Source organism: Manis pentadactyla, chromosome 13 (assembly GCF_030020395.1).
Source record: "Manis pentadactyla isolate mManPen7 chromosome 13, mManPen7.hap1, whole genome shotgun sequence".
NCBI lineage: Eukaryota > Metazoa > Chordata > Mammalia > Pholidota > Manidae > Manis > Manis pentadactyla.
In genome coordinates this window covers 62424553-62438524 of record NC_080031.1, presented here as the reverse complement: position 1 = coordinate 62438524, position 13972 = coordinate 62424553, and positions in this window count along the sequence as shown.

Sequence of the window (13972 nt, the reverse complement as noted above, 5' to 3'; positions counted from 1 at the left end):
TCTCTACAGGGCCTGATCACTGTGTGGGCGCGCGGCTTTTCCTGAGAAATTGGGTTAGGGGTTAAAGGGAAGAACCGCATTCGGTTTTCTATGCCCTGTCGACGTCTGACCACCGCTGTACGCAACGCCAGCCACCTGCCCGGACGAGGCATCCGCTGGCCGCCTGGGGGCTGCCTCTGGCGCTGGGGCTGCTTCGGCTCCGCCCACCCGCGGGCGCTGGTCAGAAATAGCCACCTCAATGAAAAGGGCCCTCAATAATGAAGATTTTTCTTTTTCGATGAATTTAGATTCTCAGGTTGAATGACTTTCATGTTAAGGTGAAAAGTAGTTAAGAGAGAGTGCCCAATTTATGTTCATGTAAATTGTGAAACAAGTTAAGCAGCTAGAAAAATTATTTGTAAAACAAAGTCAAAAACCTTTATCTACCAGACATACCGTTACTTAATTATATGAGAAATGCCCAAGTGTATTGGTTTTCTATTGCATAACAAATTACCACAAATTAGTGATTTAAAACCACCCGTTTTTTTCTGTCAGTCCTTGAAAGCCATGACCGTGTTGGTGTGGCATAACTGTAGGCTCTGCTTAGAATCTCAGAAGGTGGCATAAAGGGGTCTGCAGGTGCGTTTTCTCACCTGAGATCTGGAGTCGTCTTCCAAGCCGCTTGGTGGTCGGCAGGGTTAATATCCTATGGTTCTCGGATTGAGGTCTTCCTCTTGCCGTTGGCCAGAGACATCTTGCACCTTTGCCCAGGTTGCCCTTGCATAGACCTTCTCACACTTGTAGTGTTTTAGAGACTTTAAAAGCCCTTTTTTAAGGGCTCACCTGCTTATGTAAGACCCAATCCTGCACGTCATTTCCCCTTTGATGAACCTAATCCCCAAAGTGATATCCTTCATATTCACAGGTTTTGCCACACACAAGGGGAGAGAATATAGGTTCATGCTCCCTAGAGGGCACAAATTTGGGGGAGGGCACCTTAGAATTCTGCCTTTCACAGTGCTATGTATCAGATTTTGATCAGTTTGAAGAGTAAAACATAGGTACTAGGTAACAGGCAGATTTAACTCAATAAAATACTTCTTTACATCCTTTCATCTCTGTGTGTTTAAATCACCATCTTTTCACTTCTACCAGAAACTTGGGTTAGAGCCAGAATTCTGGCATCACCGGAGTAGAGCTCACTCAATGCCCACCTTATTCCCTATAAAAATTGTCTGTCTAAGGAACTTTATATAATTCTCAGCACCTTAGGAAAGACTTCCTTGCATTTCATAGTAATATCTGAAGATGCACATTAATTGTTAATATGATTTTGGAGATTCTAGAATTTAAAAGGCTAACAAAATACATGAGTTTTCCATGCATACAGGAAGTATTTATTAAACACTTTGTGCTCCATGAGATATAAGAAATAACGCTTAGAAGTCATGATGTGTACTTTTTTAGGAGTTTGTCATCTATTTTGTTTAAATATGCATAACAGAAAGAAAAAAATATTGAACACTCAGAAATTTGGCCTCCTATGACTTCTGCCTACTTCAGCAGCCCCCTTTCAGAAAGATTACTTTCCTAATCTGTTTGAGGATTAGGCAGATTTTAACTTTTCCACCTCAGGGCTTTTCATGATGTGCTTTCCTCTACCTTACATTTATACTCTTTTAGAAAACTTAAATGCTACTGCATTAAAGAAATTTCCTTTAACCCATCAAACTAAATGGTCCTGCTCTTATGCATTCCCATAGCATCTCATAGCACTATTTTACAGCACCGCTTTCAGTGTTGCAATGAAAACAATTATATTGTAGTAATTATGTAATGATTTGTGTTATATCTTCCTGTTTCCGGAAGGATCGCTGTGGGATCACATCCTGTGGGTTCTCCACAAATATTTGTGAATGAATAAGGAAACTTCATGAAAGAACCCCAAATATTTCCTATTAGAGAGTAGGTTAGATAGATGAGGTGTGGTCACCTTTAGGGAGCTTTGAGTACCCATCTGAGTTGATTAACTGGAGGTACCAGGGATTTCTGGGTTCTTCGGATTAACATAATTAAAGGAGAATTTTTTCAAGTGTAAATACAGTAATAATTGTAGAATGGATTGTGTACAGGATGGTCAAGAGTGGTGGTCCTCAAACTTGACGGTGTGAAATAATCACTTGGGTATTTTGCTAGTAGATTTCTAGCTTGGATTACCCCTTCTCCAAATCAGATTCAGTCCGGTATCATACATAGCCACTAGCCACAGATGACTCTTAAGCTATCGAAATGTGCTTGTCCAAATTGAGATATGCTACAAGTATAAATTACCAGATTTAGAAGGCTTAGTATGAAAAAAAGAATATGAAGTATCACATTTATATGTTTTTAACTGATTACATATTGAAATTATATTTTACATGCATTGGATTACATCAAATATATTACTAAATTTCATTTGTTTGTTTTCAGTTTTTTAATCTGACTTCTAGAACATTTAAAATTACTTGTATTTTTACTTTTAAGATCACTTGTATCTAAAATGTGACAGTGGTGGTCTACTTTATGTAGTCAAGGAGGTGACATGTTTTAACGAGCATCCCAAATGATTTGGATGCAAGTCCTTAATCACTCTAAGCTGTAGACTGTGACTGATATTTTAGTAATTCAGGTCTAGGAAGTAGAGAACCTAAACTGTGTGGATGCCAGAAAGTTTAAATAAGAAGGTATACATCAGAGCAACGCATTTTGAAAACAAGAATTGAGTTGATGACTGATATGAAAGGAGAATGAAGTGGCAGTAAGGGTAAATCCAAGGTGACAAGTCTACAATACTGGGTAGTGTCAGTCAAACCTATGGGGATGTTAGGAGAAGCTGCCCACACTCTGAGCTTTTCCAACTTTTTATATGTGACAATAACATTTAGGATTCTAGAAGCTTTGGAGGGACTTCTTTCCCATCAACTTGTGGGTCCTTGATTTTATATTGACTTCATCTTATCTAAAGCATGCACACTTATCTTTACAGAATTTATTTTAAAAATTCTTTTCAGTCATTAGGGTTTAGATTTATTCACAACTCAATGAAGCTTTTCTAATGTGTAATGTTTAGGGGAAAGCTATTTGGATGAGGAGAAGTGTAAATTGAGGTTTATTTCTGAAGAAAATTCAAGCAGTGTGTGTAAACAAAAAAATCCATATTAATAAAGGAGATTAACTACGAAAAAGTGTGCCCAGACAGGCGTATATTCCAGATTAGGATGCTAAACCCAGAAATAGTCATAAAAATTTCTAAAGCTAGAATCAAATGGAATTTTAGTAACTTTTTGGAACTTATTTAACAACTTAGTTGAACAACCTTATAGATGGGGAAACTGAGGTCCAGAGTGGCTTATATAGTTAATCTAAGATTCAATATCTAGTTAGTAGAAGATTTAGTAGTAGAATCTGTAGGATGACTGACTCAGTCTCTTTTGAAATCTTATGTATTTGAAGGTAACCTGAAACATGCTCCTTCTATTAAAAGTTTTTTTCTTAATTAATTTTAATGAAGGGTTGTTACTCAATAACCTGTACATGTAACTTGTGGAGAAAATGGAAGTTATAATCCATAATGAATTTTATGTCAATACACAAATAGTTCCAACTGCCAGAAGATGGCACTGATTACATGTGAAATAATACCTTCTAAGCACTCAGTCCCTGTATGCTTCAGTTGAGAAAGTAAAATGGAGGGAAAATGAATTTAGTAGTTTCTAAGGTATCTGTATATGTGAGATAGACCAGAATGAAACATTGAATCATAACATATTACAGAACTGTTATCCTTCTTTTAAACATTTATTATATACGAGCTCTCACGTGCTCACATTTGCACTCACACCAAAAACATATTTGTGTTTAGTTATACTTACAGTTAATTTGTTTTTACAGAGAGAAAGAAAACATTTTAGATAGTTGAATCATTATTCTTATACACTTATGAGAATTTTCTTTCAAATTGCCAGGTTACTTTATTCTTGACGCCAACATCTTGAAATAGAGCAGTTTATTCTAAATCTGATAAAACAATAAGGGATACTTATCTTTATGATAATTTAAATAAGAAATTCATCTAAATTTTGAAAAAAATCCTTGCACACATAGATACGCATGTCAGCTTGGGGAATTTGCTTTTTTAAAAAAAGGATGCTGTCATAAATCTTAGTTATTCTATTTCTTACATCATATAGATCATTTCTCATTTTATGTGAAGGGCAAGGATTAAAATCAGAAATTTTCTATTCTGATTACTTAAGGTTTACTTTGTAGATCTAATGAATGTTTATATTTTTCATGGGTTTAAGAGTTAAATTGCATAAGTCTCCCATTTCCTCAGAAAGTTTTCTCCAAAGAACTCTGTGATTGTTCGTCCACATGCTCAAAAAAGATAGCACAACAAATTTGAATCATGACATTTTATTAATAAGCAATGGATTAATCAAGTCAACAAATTACTATACCAGCATAATTCATAATTTTTAATGATGTAGTTGCATACATAAAATAGTAAATTTTTATCTTCAGGAAAAATTAAGTGCTAAATATTAGTAATTATTTAAGTTCTTGTTATGAAAAATATGGGATTTCTTATCAGAAAGTATTACCGTTTTATTATGAATTTGTTTTATTATAATTCTTTGTGATAATAAAATATAGTCATTTAGAAGTCTTTTTATAAGTCAGCCATAATTAGGTACCAAAAGGTACAATTTGAAAGGTAGGTGATAATCTTACTCATATTTAATACCCAGAGATTGATGGAATGTGTGTGTGTGTGTGTGTGTGTGTGTGTGTGTGTGTGATATATATATATATAAAGCATGGGTTCTGCAATCAGTTGGATTTGACAGCACAGTGTATTATAAATTATAATTGAAATTCAAAATAACTCAGAACATGAAGCCCTTGTGAAGAATTAAAAAGCCATGGTTGCTATTAAATTAATAAAAATAGATTTAACACGTTAAATGATTTCATAATTAGATATTAATTTGATCAAACATTTTATGCCTATAGTACATTTTTAGCTTATTGTTTCTGAATATTTTGTATGTAGACTTATTTTTATTATTGCTTAATATGTAAATATATAAATTAGTTCTACTAAATCTACGAACCAATAATAAAACTAAGATGTTATTTGAATAAGTAGAGAAATAATTTTTTGAGGAGTTCCATAGACAAAACAAAATATGTAAAACATAAATTTGGGCCTTTCTCAAATACTTGTCCATACCATTTTATGAAATATTTATGGGAAGAAGGCTTTGTGAAAACATGAAAAATCCCTTTAAGTTCATTTATATTTTTCTATTTACATAAACTTGGCTTCTTCAACTGTAACAGTTTTAACTTCCCTTGTATTTATGGCTCATTCAAACAGTACAGTAGTCAAGCCATATTTATCAGGTCACAGATCAGTCATGCACATTAATTCTATTATTTGTACTGGGGTTTTCCACTTAAAACTTGAATATGACAGTGTTTTTCATTCTTGAATAATGTATATATCCTGTTTAACATCAAGTATAAATAAAAAAGGCTTACTGAACTCCAGAGTTGTGATTTAATATTGGACATCAAGTGGATTAAAAATTAAGTGGTGTCTTTTTATTATTTTTAGTTCCAATATTGTCAATATGGATGCTAACTTTTCACACTGAAGTAGATGGCAGTTCTCTGTTTTTGTTTTTTGTGGTTTTTTTGTAGATAATTATTTTTTATTGAAGGGTAGTTGGCACACAGTATTACATTACATTAGTTTCAGGTATACAACATAGTGATTCAACATTTATTTACATGACAATTCTAGGTACCAGCTATCACCATACCAAGCTGTTACAATATCTTGACTATATTCATTACATCCCGGTTACTTATTATTTTACCATTGGAAGTGTGTACTTTTTTTTTGTGTGTGTGAGGGCAGCTCTCATATTTATTGATCAAATGGTTGGTAACAACAATAAAATTCTATATAGGGGAGTCAATGCTCAATGCACAATCATTAATCCACCCCAAGCCTAATTTTCGTCAGTCTCCAATCTTCTGAGGCATAACAAACAAGTTCTTACATGGAGAACAAATTCTTACATAGTGAATAAGTTCTTACATGGTGAACAGTACAAGGGAAGCCATCACAGAAACTTTCGGTTTTGCTCATGCATTATGAACTATAAACAGTCAGTTCAAATATGAATACTCATTTGATTTTTATACTTGATTTATATGTGGATACCACATTTCTCTCTTTATTATTATTATTTTTAATAAAATGCTGAAGTGGTAGGTAGATACAAGATAAAGGTAGAAGACATAGTTTAGTGTTGTAAGAGAGCAAATGTAGATGATCAGGTGTGTGCCTGTAGACTATGTGTTAATCCAAGCTAGACAAGGGCAATAAAACATCCACGTATGCAGAAGATTTCTCTCAGAACAGGGGGGGTGAGGTTCTAAGCCTCACCTCTGTTGATCCCCAATTTCTCACCTGATGACCCCCCTGCGACTGTGCCTGTCTTAGGTTGTTCCTCCCTTGAGGAATCTTACCTGTCTCTGGCTAACCAGTCATCTTCCGGGGCCATACAGGGAAATGTGAAGTTGGTAAGTGAGAGAGAAGCCTTATTGTTTGAAATGGTTAGCTTTTTATTTCTTTGCATATTTATGCCCTGTAGCTTCTATGCCCAGCATTTGTCTTGAGGTATCTTTACCACTTGGAAGAATTATGATACTCGGTAAATTTGATATGAGGCACAAATTCTATTTAAGGGTTGTAATTAGGAAGGAAGAAGAAAAGCTATAGAAGTAGCAGGCGGCAGAAAACATGGGAAGATTGATTATTTCTTTGACATATCTTCTTGTAGAGTAACTTCAGCATGTATAGGTTTTAAGCTACTACTTAAATTGCGCACACACATTAACATAATAGGAGTATAGTTACATAACCAAAGCAGACCTGTAATTACCAGCCATCTCCAGTGAAACCAAGAAAACCAGTTAGGCACCTTAGGCATTTGTGAAAACTTATCTATGATATGGTGGGTATTGTCCAACTGAACTTGAACAGTCTGAGAGAAATCAGACAAATTAAACAACCCATTCCTGGGGAATGTTCACATCCCTTATGTTCTTTTAACAGTAAATAGTCTGTACTTGTAAGATTTTCAAGCGCTACAATTTGCACTTCTCCTAATTCTTGATTGAGTTCCAACAGTATACATCCAGTCAAGTTTGTTGTTTTACTGTATGCACAGGCCAGCTTAGATATCTCCTTCCTCATTCCCATGGCAAGTCCAGGATCTGGTGGGATGAGTGCATCTACAGCTGTAGCAGTGCGTGGATCTTTGTTGGGGTTTTTTGATGATCATCTTCTGGCATGAGTCTTCCATAGAGTGCTGATGTTTAAAGTTCTTTTTCATATCGTATCTTAGTTCATTTTCAGGGTAGCTCAAATAGGCTTTGATTCTCTGTATAAACACAAACAGACCCTTTGCCTACACTTTTATATGCCCTTTATATCATTGTGTAGAACTCGTTGGAGGTCACCACACAGGAACTGCCCTTTCTTTTTTGTTGTTGTTATCTTTAATCTACACTTACATGAAGAATATTATGTTTACTAGGCTCTCCCCTATACCAGGTCCCCACTATAAACCCCTTTACAGTCACTGTCCATCAGCATAACTAAATGTTGTAGAATCACTACTTGTCTTCTCTGTGTTGTACAGCCCTCCCCTTTCTCCCACCCCGCCTATGCATGTTGATCTTAATACCCCCCTTCTTCCTCCCCCCCATTATCCCTCCCTACACACCCATCCTCCCCAGGCCCTTTCCCTTTGGTACCTGTTAGTCCATTCTTGGGTTCTGTGATTCCGCTGCTGTTTTGTTCCTTCAGTTTTTCCTTTGTTCTTATATTCCACAGATGAGTGAAATCATTTGGTATTTCTCTTTCTCTGCTTGGCTTATTTCACTGAGCATAATACCCTCCAGCTTTATTCCATGTTGCTGCAAATGGTTGGATTTGCCCTTTTCTTATGGCTGAGTAGTATTCCATTGTGTATATGTACCATTCTTCTTTATCCATTCATCTATCGATGGACATTTAGGTTGCTTCCAATTCTTGGCTATTGTAAATAGTGCTGCGATAAACATAGGAGTGCATTGGTCTTTCTCAAACTTGATTGCTGCATTCTTAGGGTAAATTCCTAGGAGTGCAATTCCTGGGTCAAATGGTAAGTCTGTTTTGAGCATTTTGATGTACCTCCATACTGCTTTCCACAATGGTTGAACTAACTTACATTCCCACCAACAGTGTAGGAGGGTTCCCCTTTCTCCACAGCCTCGCCAACATTTGTTGTTGTTTGTCTTTTGGATGGCAGCCATCCTTACTGGTGTGAGGTGATACCTCATTGTAGTTTTAATTTGCATTTCTCTGATAATTAGTGATGTGGAGCATCTTTTCATGTGTCTGTTGGCCATCTGTATTTCTGTTTTGGAGAACTGTCTGTTCAGTTCCTCTGCCCATTTTTTAATTGTGTTATTTGTTGAGGCATGTGAATTCATTATATATTCTGGACGTCAAGCCTTTATCGGATGTGTCATTTTCAAATATATTCTCCCATACTGTAGGGTTCCTTTTTGTTCTATTGATGGTGTCTATTGCTGTACAGAAGCTTTTCAGCTTAATATAGTCCCACTTATTCATTTTTGCTGTTGTTTTCCTTGCCCGGGGAGATATGTTCAAGAAGAGGTCACTCATGTTTATGTCTAAGAGGTTTTTGCCTATGTTTTCTTCCAAGAGTTTAATGGTTTCATGACTTACATTCAGGTCTTTGATCCATTTTGAGTTTACTTTTGTATATGGGGTTAGACAATGGTCCAGTTTCATTCTCCTACATGTAGCTGTCCAGTTTTGCCAGCACCACCTGTTGAAGAGACTGTCATTTCGCCATTGTATGTCCATGGCTCCTTTATCAAATATTAATTGACCATATATGTCTGGGTTAATGTCTGGATTCTCTAGTCTGTTCCATTGGTCTGTGGCTCTGCTCTTGTGCCAGTACCAAATTGTCTTGATTACTATGGCTTTATAGTAGAGCCTGAAGTTGGGGAGTTAGATCCCCCCTACTTTATTCTTCTTTCTCAGGATTGCTTTGGCTATTCGGGGTCTTTGGTGTTTCCATATGAAATTTTGAATTATTTGTTCCAGTTCATTGAAGAATGTTGCTGGTAGTTTCATAGGGATTGCATCAAATCTGTATATTGCTTTGGGCAGGATGTCCATTTTGACGATATGAATTCTTCCTAGCCACGAGCATGGGATGAGTTTCCATCTGTTAGTGTCCCCTTTCATTTCTCTTAAGAGTGACTTGTAGTTTTCAGAGTATAAGTCTTTCACTTATTTGGTTAGGTTTATTCCTAGGTATTTTATTTTTTTTGATGCAATTGTGAATGGAGTTGTTTTCCTGATTTCTCTTTCTGTTGGTTCATTGTTAGTGTATAGGAAAGCCACAGATTTCTGTGTGTTGATTTTGTATCCTGCAACTTTGCTGTATTCCGATATCAGTTCTAATAGTTTTGGGGTGGAGTCTTTAGGGTTTTTTATGTACAATACCATGTCATCTGCAAATAGTGACAGTTTAACTTCTTCTTTACCAATCTGGATTCCTTGTATTTCTTTATTTTGTCTGATTGCCGTGGCTAGGACGTCCAGTACTATGTTAAATAACAGTGGAGAGAGTGGGCATCCCTGTCTAGTTCCCAATCTCAGAGGAAATGCTTTCAGCTTCTCGCTGTTCAATATAGTGTTGGCTGTGGGTTTATCATAGATGGCCTTTATTATGTTGCGGTACTTGCACTCAATTTCCATTTTGCTGAGAGTTTTTATCACGAATGGATGTTGAACTTTGTCAAATGCTTTTTCAGCGTCTATGGAGATGATCATTTGGTTTTTGTCTTTCTTTTTGTTGATGTGGTGGATGATGTTGATGGACTTTCGAATGTTGTACCATCCTTGCATCCCTGGGATGAATCCCACTTGGTCATGGTGTATGATCCTTTTGATGTATTTTTGAATTCGTTTTGCTAATATTTTGTTGAGTATTATTGCGTCTATGTTCATCAGGGATATTGGTCTGTAGTTTTCTTTTTTGGTGGGGTCTTTGCCTGGTTTTGGTATTAGGGTGATGTTAGCTTCATAGAATGAGTTTGGGAGTATCCCCTCCTCCTCTATTTTTTGGAAAACTCTAAGGAGAATGGGTATTATGTCTTCCCTGTATGTCTGATAAAATTCCGTGGTAGATCCATCTGGCCTGGGGGTTTTGTTCTTTGGTACTTATTTGATTACCGCTTCTTTCATTGCTGTTAGTTGGTCTGTTTAGATTTTCTGTTTCTTTCTGGGTCAGTCTTGGAAGGTTGTATTTTTCTAGGAAGTTGTCCATTTCCCCTAGGTTTCCCAGCTTGTTAGCATATAGGTTTTCATAGTATTCTCTAATAACTCTTTGTATTTTTGTGGGGTCCGTTGTGATTTTTCCTTTCTCGTTTCTGATACTGTTGATTTGTGTTGACTCTCTTTTCTTCTTGATAATTCTGGCTAGAGGCTTATCTATTTTGTTTATTTTCTCAAAGAACCAGCTCTTGGTTTCATTGATTTTTGCTATTGTTTTATTCTTCTCAATTTTATTTATTTCTTCTCTGATCTTTATTATGTCCCTCCTTCTGCTGACCTTAGGCCTCATTTGTTCTTCTTTTTCCAATTTCGATAATTGTGACATTAGACCATTCATTTGGGATTATTTTTCCTTTTTTAAATATGCTTGGATTGCTATATACTTTCCTCTTAAGACTGCTTTTGCTGTGTCCCACAGAAGTTGGGGCTTAGTGTTGTTGTTGTCATTTGTTTCCATATATTGCTGGATCTCCATTTTTATTTGGTCATTGATCCATTGATTATTTAGGAGCATGTTGTTAAGCCTCCATGTGTTTGTGAGCCTCTTACCTTTCTTTGTACAGTTTATTTCTAGTTCTATGCCTTTGTGGTCTGAAAAGTTGGTTGGTAGGATTTCAATCTTTTGGAATTTTCTGAGGCTCTTTTTGTGGCCTAGTATGTGGTCTATTCTGGAGAATGTTCCATGTGCACTTGAGAAGAATGTATATCCTGTTGCTTTTGGATGTAGAGTTCTATAGATGTCTATTAGTTCCATGTGCTCTACTGTGTTGTTCAGTGCTTCTGTGTCCTTACTTATTTTCTGCCTGGTGGATCTATCCTTTGGGGTGAGTGGTGTGTTGAAGTCTCCTAGAATGAATGCATTGCAGTCTATTTCCCCCTTTAGTTCTGTTAGTATTTGTTTCACATATGCTGGTGCTCCTGTGTTGGGTGCATATATATTTAGAATGGTTATATCCTCCTGTTGGACTGAGCCCTTTATCATTATGTAGTGTCCTTCTTTATCTCTTGTTACTTTCTTTGTTTTGAAGTCTATTTTGTCTGATATTAGTACTGCAACCCCTGCTTTCTTCTCGCTGTTGTTTGCTTGAAATATGTTTTTCCATCCCTTGACTTTTAGTTTGTACATGTCTTTGGGTTTGAGGTGAGTTTCTTGTAAGCAGCATATAGATGGGTCTTGCTTTTTTATCCATTCTATTACTCTATGTCTTTTGATTGGTGCATTCAGCCCATTAACATTTAGGGTGACTATTGAAAGATATGTACTTATTGCCATTGCAGGCTTTAAATTCGTGGTTACCAAAGGTTCAAGATTAGCCTCTTTAGTATCTTACTGCCTCACTTAGCTCACTTATTGAGCTGTTATATACACTGTCTGGAGATTCTTTTCTTCTCTCCCTTCTTATTCCTCCTCCTCGATTCTTCATATGTTGGGTGTTTTGTGCTGTGCTCTTTCTAGGAGTGCTCCCATCTAGATCAGTCCCTGTAAGATGTTCTGTAGAGGTGGTTTGTGGGAAGCAAATTCCCTCAGCTTTTGTTTGTCTGGGAATTGTTTAATCCCCCCGTCATATTTGAATGATAGTCGTGCTGGATACAGTATCCTTGGTTCAAGGCCCTTCTGTTTCATTGCATTGAATATATCATGCCATTCTCTTCTGGCCTGTAGGGTTTCTGTCCAGAAGTCTGATGTTAGCCTGATGGGTTTTCCTTTATAGGTGACCTTTTTCTCTCTAGCTGCCTTTAAAACTCTTTCTTTGTCCTTGATCTTTGCCATTTTAATTATTATGTGTCTTGATGTTGTCCTCCTTGGATCCTTTGTGTTGGGGTTTCTGTGTATTTCCGTGGTCTGTTCGATTATTTTCCCCCCCAGTTTGGGGAAGTTTTCAGCAATTATTTCTTCTCAGATACTTTCCATCTCTTTTCCTCTCTCTTCTTCTTCTGGAACCCCTATAACAGATATTGTTCCTTTTGGATTGGTCACAGAGTTCTCTTAACATTGTTTCATTCCTGGAGATCCTTTTTTCTCTCTCTATGTCAGCTTCTATGCATTCCTGTTCTCTGGTTTCCATTCCATCAATCGCCTCTTGCATCCTATCCATTCTGCTTATAAACCCTTCCAGAGTTTGTTTCATTTCTGCAATCTCCTTTCTGGCATCTGTGATCTCGCTCCGGACTTCATCCCATTTCTCTTGTGTATTTCTCTGCACCTCTGTCAGCATGTTTATGATTCTTATTTTGAATTATTTGTCAGGAAGACTGGTTAGGTCTGTCTCCTTCTCTGGTGTTGTCTCTGTGATCTTTGTCTGCCTGTAGTTTTGCCTTTTCATGGTGATAGGACTAGTTTGCAGAGCTGGGACAAGTGATGGCTGGAAGAACTTCCCTTTTTGTTGGTTTGTGGCCCTCCTCTCCTGGGAGAACAGCGACCTCTAGTGGCTTGTGTTGGGCAGCTGCGCGCAGACAGGGCTTCTGCTTCCTGCCCGGCTGCTATGGAGTTTATCTCCACTGTTGCTGTGGGTGTGGCCTGGCTCGGGCAGCTGCTCCAAAGTGGTGGAGTCGCGTTGGAGGGGGAGCGGCCTGGAGGCTATTTATCTCCGTAAGGGGCCTCCCTGCTCCCTGCAGCCCAGGGGTTAGGGTGCCCAGAGATCCCCGGATTCCCTACTTCTGCATTAAGTGTCCGGCCCGCCCCTTTAAGACCTCCAAAAAGCATCGGCCAAAACAAAACAACGACCACAAAAAAAAAAAAAAGAAATTTAAATTAAAAGGAAAAAAAAATTTTTTTTAATTAAAAAAAAAAAAGGTGGTTGCTCGTTTTTCTTTATTCTCTGGCGCCAGCCTCAGGCATCTGCTCACCAGTCTTGCTGCCCTGTTTCCCTAGTATTGGGGTTCCTATCCCTTTAAGACCTCCATAAAGTGCTCGCCAAAACAAAACAGAAAAAAAAAAAATGGTCGCTCGCTTTTCTGGTGTCCTCCGGTGCCAGGCCACCGGTGCCCACTCACTGTTCTTGCTGCCCTGTTTCCCTAGTATTCGGGGCCCTATCCCTTTAAGACCTCCAAAAAGCGCTCGCCAAAACAAAACAGCAAAAAAAAAAATGGTCGCTCGCTTTTCTTATGTCCTCCGGCGCCCAGCCTCCAGTGCCTGCTCACTGTTCTTGCTGCCCTGTTTTCCTAGTATCCAGGGCCCTGCACTCTGGCCCGGATGACTGGCGCTGGGTGTTCGGCAGTCCTGTGCTCCGTCTCCCTCCCGCTCTGCCTATTCTTCTCCCGCCGGGAGCTGGGGGGTGGGGCGCTCGACTCCCGCGGGGCCGGGGCTTGTATCTTACCCCCTTCGCGAGGCGCTGGGTTCTCTCAGGTGCGGATGTGGTCTGGATATTGTCCTGTGTCCTCTGGTCTTTATTCTAGGAAGGGTTGTCTTTGTTATATTTTCATAGATATATGTGGTTTTGGGAGGAGATTTCCGCTGCTCTACTCACGCCGCCATCTTCCGCCCATCCCCCGGCAGTTCTCTGT